We start from the raw sequence: 7,946 nt of genomic DNA on the forward strand, positions 1-7,946 counted from the left end.
TCTGATATTCTTTGAGCAACGAGTCTGCCTGCTTAAAAATCTCATTCGGATGGGTTTGAACATGCTTAAACTGGAAGCGGCTATGAGAGTTCCACAAAGACCACAACGTTATAGCCCACAGCTCGAGTTCCTTTCTGTCAAGCCTCTATATCATATGACGTGCAAGCATGAAGAAATTCTCGACCAAGGAACTGCTCTTTGCAGCTTACCCCGAACCAAAGCCCAGATGTTACAGGCAAACAGGCACTCCCATAGAATATGCTCTGTTGTTTCATCCTGTTGGTTGCAAAAGAAGCACTTAGGGTCAATCTGCACTTTCCGCCAGGCAAGGTTGGATTTTGTAGGTGTTAGAGATATATAGTACAAGTAGGACTGGGCTTGGGCCTATTAAATTGGAGTAATATATGTCTAATATATATCTCTAACAGTGGCTACAACATTGCAGCAAGCTCTCCACATAAATGTTCGAACCTTCAGAGGGACGTTTAGGGACCATAACCTCTTCAACAGGCTTTAATCTTGTGCAGCAAAGGAGTGCTCCTCAGAGGGAGGATGGCTGAGCTGGTGAGCTATTTGATATGCAGTCTTCATCGAAAACTCCTGGGGCTTATTTTGCTTCCACGTCAACTTATCTCTTGTGTTCAATTTGCCCACCTTAATCCTCAAAATATCTTCCACTGTGGCTTGAGTGAAGGTGGCAGTGAGGATGCTTCAATCCCACTGATGGGTCACCTCGCTGATCAAGTTGTAGACTCTCAAATCTTTGTCTGCCCCATCATGGAAACGTTGGGGGTGTGGTAGCCACTTATGAGAGCTGATACTAATGGATCTCCCATCGCCCACTTCCCATATGGACCCTTCTATGTTAGGACATATGTGGAACTTGTTAGAACATAGCTTATGTAAATTGGCTAATCCTTTGACAAAACGCACTTTACTTGTAATTGGGTAGATCTAGGATGGGTTAAGACTTCAAGAAACATGTTTAAGTTAAGTGTTAAAACCATGAAGATTGAACCAAAAACAAGTAAAGAAAAGCTGTTCATTAAAGTTCGATAGAAGCTAAACAAAATCTGGGTAGATTCTCGATAAAAGCTCGACAGAAACATATCTATTAAGATTTAATGAACAAAACTCGACAGATCAAGAATCTATCGAGACTTACAAGATCAGAATTTCCAGATCTGATTTTCAACCCATGTTGAAATATTTGTGTAGGGTTTTTTTTTCTCACAACCCTATACATATATAAGGCTTCTTTTAAAGGCCGTCACAGAGGATATGCACATAGAGAAAATATGGAAAAAGGTGACTGAGTGCTTTATTCTCTTTGTAAGAAGTTATTGCCTCTTTTGCGCCTTAGGGTTTTGTAACCAAGTACTTCTTGATATTCATTGTTGATGAAGTGAAGAACTTTGCAGCCAACATCTTCTTCAAGTTTGTGGAGTTAGTCACGTACTGGAATTTGTGCATCATTGGTTAGTCACGTACTAGGATTTGTGCAAAAGAGTGGCGTTCATATATTGAAGAGTTCAGAGATTCTGAAGCGATAGAAGGTTTCTGCTGTAAGTTCATCTACGGGGATTATAGAGTCTAGCGACAAAAGTTTTATACTAGATCTAAAACTTCTCTTTACTATAGTGGATTGCTTTTTGGGAAGGATTCCCTCTAGGTTTTTTACTGTGAAACTAATTTGTTTCATTGGTTTTCCTAGGTCATCATATCTTGTCTTATTTACTATTCCACTGTGCATGATATTGACATGATATTGATGTTAGTTTGTTTTAACAAGGTTTATTCATAATAAATCTAATTAACAACTTGGGTTTAAAACTTGTTAATTATATCAACCGGGGTCTAAATTTCCCAACATTCCATAATCATGTCATGGGCTTGCAACAAGCTCCCCAAAAAAAAAAAAAATGGATTCGAGCCTAGCTTAGCCTCCATAAAAGAGCAATGGAGGAAGTACCTTGCCTTATACACCCAGTAGAATAGTGAAAGTGTCTCCTTAATAAGCCATCACGCTTGTTTGGCTGAAAGCGTGGATATCTCAAAAGCCCATTCCTCCTTTCTTGTTTGAGCCACACAACTTACCTCAATTAATCCAATGAATCTACTTCTCGTTCCGAGTTTTACTAAATTGAAACTCTACCTTTTCTATTTTAACTAACTTATTATTCAAATGCAAGACTATTTATTTATTTCTTTAATATATATAATATTTTTTTTTTCTCTTCAAACATATATAAATAAACATTTTAATCTACTCTCCACCTTACCTTTCACAACAATAACACCTTCTTGCTCGCAATAACACCTTTAACTTGAGCTAATGGGAAAGTGGAAACCATGAAAATGTTCTAATTTAATTGTTTACACGTTTCTTTTAAATGAAAATATTTTTTACAAAATAAACTAGCTAATATTAATTAAAAAACAAAAAAAAAAAAAAAAACAAAAAAGATAATAGAAAGAAAAAGATGACTTGATTCAAGTGTTAGTGAGCCTAAAAAGGAAAGAAAAGAGAAAAGTAAGAGACTTTTTTTTTAGATAGAGTTTCAACCTATGACATCCGCTTCTGATAATAGCTCTTTATTATCAGGCCAAGATACCAATCAGTTTTTAGTGTAAGTCGGGATTGAACCCCAGATCTCTTATTCAACCATTGGAGACTTTACCAATTAAACTAACTAGGACCCAAAGACACACATGATTTAAAGAAATTTAGTTTGACATGTGGGCTCTTATTCTTGATCCCAAGAGAGGAAAAACCTAATTTAGCCCTTTTACAATGCAAATGGACACAATCTTATTTGATCACGCAAATACTTATTTGATATGTACAAAAATCATATATATATGTGTGTGTGTGTGTGTGTGTAATAAAAATTGGGCTTAGAAGTCGTGGTTGAGCCAAGTGGCTTATCAATTTCTCTTTAGATAAAATGTGTTTTTACCAAAACAAGCCACATGCATTTAAGTTTTAGTTGATAGAAACAATAACTTATTTATTATTATCTATTTCTTTACATAAAATAGGAATAAATGTTTTAACAAAACATGCAACATATGCATTTTAGATAAGATATTAATGAGTGTTTTAACAAAACATACAACATGCATCTAAGTTTCAATTGATAGAAACAACAACTTATTTGTTTTTATCAATTTCTTTTGATAAAGTAACATTAAGTGTTTAAACAAAACATGCAACATGCATGTTTGGAGTTGTAGAATAATAGCAGTTTGGAGTCTTTGAACCCTAAATCTCTGGTACAAAAAAAAAAGGTAAATTGCAAATTATACCCCTAAAGTTTGGTGGTATTTGGAATATTGTATATCCTAAAGTTTTAGAATTTGGAATTTACCCTCTGAAGTTAGCGTATTTGGATTTACACCCTGATGTTTTATAATTTGGATTTTACTCCCTAAAGTTTGGGAGTGTTTGGATTTTATACTTTTTGGATTTTATACCCTAACGTTTTAGAATTTGGATTTTACTTCCTAAGTTTGGAAGTGTTTGAATGTTACACTCCCAAATTCTAAAATTTTAGGGTGTAAAATCCAAACATTCCCAAACTTTAGGGAGTAAAATCCAAATACAGCTAAAAGTTAGGGTGTAAAATCCAAATTATGAAATGTTAGGATGTAAAATCCAAATACTCCCAAACTCCAAATAGTAATTTTCAAATTCTGAAATTTTAGAGTGTAAAATTTAAGGCAGGGGACTTGGTTTGGGGGATCATAGGATTGGAAGAGTACACTAGTACAGTCTAATCCCTAAAACAACTGATACTCTCATTAAAATCCAGCATACTGACGTACCTCCTTCTTATTATACTGGAATTCTCAGTAAGGTCTATTGTTAATGAAGCTAAAATTGATGTCAGATTTGGAATAAATTGATTTCGGTACACTTGTACTAATATGCTTGCCCATATACATCATATATTGTTAATTGCTCTAGCTTGATGGCTTGAGAGAATCTTTATTTCAGAGATGAGGCTCCTTTGTAATACTTTTCTGAGTTTCTCCAATTTTACTGTAAACTTCAGAAAATCAAGTTGAAATCTGTATAGTTATTAAAAATTTGAAGCATAAACTTAATTTTAGTAGTATAAAATAATTTTATAATGTTAAAATTTGTGGGTCAGAGGTGGTTTAGTCGCACTTGGGAAATTGCAATAGTAGAAAAAAAAAAAAAGAAATTAAACATTAACCAAATTTGGGTGAGCCATTCCCATGTTGACTTACTCTTTTTCATTATTTTTTCTCGGTCATGTCAATTCACTTTATAATTAAATCCAATGCTCTATCTAAATATGAGGATTTTTTTTTCTCCATTTGTAGGTATGCCTGGCATGACTTCGTATGCTGGTTTCTACGAGGTTGGAACTCCTAAGAAAGGAGAATATGTATTTGTTTCAGCAGCTTCTGGTGCAGTTGGTCAGCTTATTGGACAAATCGCAAAGTTCGAGGGTTGTTATGTGGTTGGAAGTGCTGGTAGTAAAGAAAAGGTATAGCACACTATGGTTGCTATTTTTTTTTTTTGATAAAACACTATGGTTGCTATTTGAAATGTGCCATATAACATATAGTTTCTTTTTATATACTATATGTTACAATAATTCTGTTTCTATTTTCATTTATTGATTCTTTCTTTCCTTTTTGCTACTTTGTGAATTGAAGGGGCTATCCCTCAAATGAACACTTACTTTTTCTTCTGCATCAGGTTGATCTATTGAAGAATCAGCTGGGTTCGATGAAGCTTTTAATTACAAAGAAGAGCAGGACTTGAATGCAGCTTTGAAAAGGTAAGTAACATGCAACAAAATTTTGCAGAGGATTTTCCCAGTTGAGCTTCATTCATCAAAATGTGAAAAAAAAAAAAAAAAAAAAAAAAAAAAAAAAAAAAAAAAAAAATTTGACCATGTCATTCAACATTCATTACTCCCAATTCCCCCAAGAGATAGCACCTTTTTAGTTAATTTCCTCATGATTAGCACTACTAATCCAAATGCAAGTGCAACCTAAGCAATAATATTTGAGCTTGGTAGGTTATGATTATGTTAAGAAACTAGGTGGACTCATATTTCAAGCACTGAAAACATGCAACACTGATTTAGTTAATTTGTTTGTCACCTCTAGGTATTTCCCTAAAGGCATTGATGTTTACTTTGAGCGTGTTGGGGGCAAAATGCTTGATGCTGTGCTCCTCAACATGAGACACCATGGTCGCTTTGTTGTGTGCGGAATGATCTCACAATACAATCTTGATGAGCCTGAAGGTATCAAAAATTTGTTGCATATGGGATTCAAGTGAATCCAAATGAAAGGATATACACATCGCAATTATTATCACCTATACCCCAAGTTCTTAGACCTTGTTTTGCCTTACATTAGAGAAAAGAAGATGGTGTTTGTGGAAGACATAGTTGAAGGCCTTGAGACGTGGTCCAGCAGCCCTTGTTGGACTTTTTAGTGGTCGCAACTTTGGAAAACAAGTAGTCGTAGCTGCTCATGAATGATTCAATCATACATTATATGAATGTAGTATGTACCATTGTGTCATATTACCATCCTAATCTAACTTATGGAAGGCTTTTTTTGAGGGCAAGAGATTAGGTTAGTTTATTGGGTTGGGGCTAGTGCCTATGGGCTAAAAGAATAATTATGTATCGTATATGTTGTTTGTTTTTAAACCCCTTAAAACACACTCAGATTAACCTAGTAAATTAGTCAAGTGATTACTTAGTCAAATTTCAGATCTAGGATAACATAAATATATCATATCAATGTAAAATGCGGAAAATAAAGAATACAAAGACATGATGACCTAAGAATCCAAACCGGTAAAAATATGGGGAGGATTTAACCTAGCTATCCTTAAGGTAAAACTGAATCCACTATGAAAGAATTGAAGTTTGCACAATAGCGACTTAGACCACTAACATCCTATTGCTACCTCGAGTAGGAAACTTACTACCTCGACCACGTGGCAGTTCTGAATCTACGAACTACTTCTTTCTTGAATTCACAGCAAGTACAAGCACCCCCGCTTGTGTAACTTTAAGCTCTTATTGCAGCAACTGAATCGATCACCAAGTTCTTGGCATAATCTTGAATCTTGGAAACCCTAAGTATGTGTGAAGGCAAACACCTCTTGATCTCGCAAAAGATTCACACACACACCATAAGGAGCAACACAAAAACATGGCTAGGGTTTTCCCTTTTATACTTAAGGCAAAACATAAAACCCTACACGTCAAATGGGCTTGGGTTGAGTTGGAAATTCTGCAGAAAAAACAATCTGCATGACTTTCAATCGGTCAAGTCTAATTCTCGATCGATTGAACCAGGCATATTTAACCAATAAATCCTGCAGTACACTCAATTCCAACTTTACATATAAACACACTTTGAGCAAGTCTAAAACAAGACAAAAACCTGTTTTGATCATGGTTTGCCAATATTACAAAATGAAGTTCTAATACATTAGTTCCTAATTACTTAGAATCTAACAAACTCTCCCTTTGGCAATCCGTGACAAAACACAAACTTAACAAAACGTTCAAAGTTTACAAAGAACAGCCCATAATAGCAAATATTGCCCATTACAACAAATTCAACCTAACTACTATCTATCAGTTGCAAGTCTAGACAGCAGCACGATTGAATCCACCTGTATATTTCCTGAAACACTCAACAAACGTATGTGTGGAAAATACAAGTAAAACATAAATAACTTCTTGATTTCACATAACATAAAATAAAGACATATATCATGAACAACCTCATAAATATAACTCAATAAGCAATGTGAAACAAAAAACATATACAATCAATGTATCCCCCCCTATCATGAATAACCCAATCAAAACAAAGAATATATCAAGAGCCAAAAATGTAAATACACAATGAAGCACCTAAATACAATCTAATAGCTCCACAAGCTCCACAAATACACAAATCTCCCCCTAATTACAAAAACCCTCTACAAATGTACTCCAGCTTTTTGTGATGGAATGCCAAAGGGCAATCAAAATCCATCATCAAAAGGAGGTGGCGGAGGCGATTGTCTCAGATGCTCCAGATCTGCTCGCAAAGCACAAAGCTCATCAAGCATGTCCACCAAAATCCGACCGTGAGCCGCCTGAACGGTCATGAAAATCTCCAACATACATCGAATGTCTAAATCATTTGAGGTAGAAGGTGGAGGAACAACAATAGCAGTAGTAGGATCTACAGACTCCTCAGCCATAGTATCACCTGTAGAAGAGGAAGGAGGAGATGCAACACCAGAAGGCTCAACCCTAGGAGATTTAGAGCTAGCTCTCAACTGAGCAGCTCTCTGCCTAAGAAAGGTGGCACCTATAGGAGCGACTATGTGAACGGGCTCAGACTCAAGGAAATCCTCTAACCCTAAATGTAACAAAATTCTATGGATAAAGATGGGAGAGAAAAGAGCATAAGCAGTAGAAGAACTTCTATAAACCTTATTCACAGAACGAAGAACCAGATAAGGGAAACTAATAAGAGCACCAGTAACAAGAGCATACAAAAATGCACAACACTCCAAAGGAATGGTGTGCAGATGGGAGATAGGCCACAAGGAATGACAGGCAATCCTAAAGAAGAGATAATGAGTCTCAGTGAGCTCAATAGTAGTGATCCAAGGATCAGAACCCCACTGGATAGAAGACTTAGTGATGTATGACTTGATGTCATCAAGAGGTGGAGACTCATCATAGGGGTAAATAGGATGCTGGACCACAGGTACCCCAAGAGCAGCAGCCACTACCGAAGGAGTAATGGTGTACTCTTCACCTCATATCCTGTTGTTAAATTTTAAAATACTCGCAAGTGTACGAACCGTACCGAAGTATAGTTGGACAAGATCGAGGTCGAACCCATAGGGACTTGAATAAACGTAGGAAAATTGA

At 35.8% G+C, this 7,946-nt stretch overlaps 1 pseudogene; it reads left to right on the plus strand.

Annotated features, from left to right (window-relative positions):
* The first annotated feature begins 49 nt into the window (after window positions 1–49).
* LOC115965270 lies at window positions 50–5,531 on the plus strand (annotated as a pseudogene).
* Window positions 5,532–7,946: the final 2,415 nt, after the last annotated feature.

The sequence above is a fragment of the Quercus lobata genome, chromosome 10, assembly GCF_001633185.2.
Source record: "Quercus lobata isolate SW786 chromosome 10, ValleyOak3.0 Primary Assembly, whole genome shotgun sequence".
Taxonomy (NCBI): domain Eukaryota; kingdom Viridiplantae; phylum Streptophyta; class Magnoliopsida; order Fagales; family Fagaceae; genus Quercus; species Quercus lobata.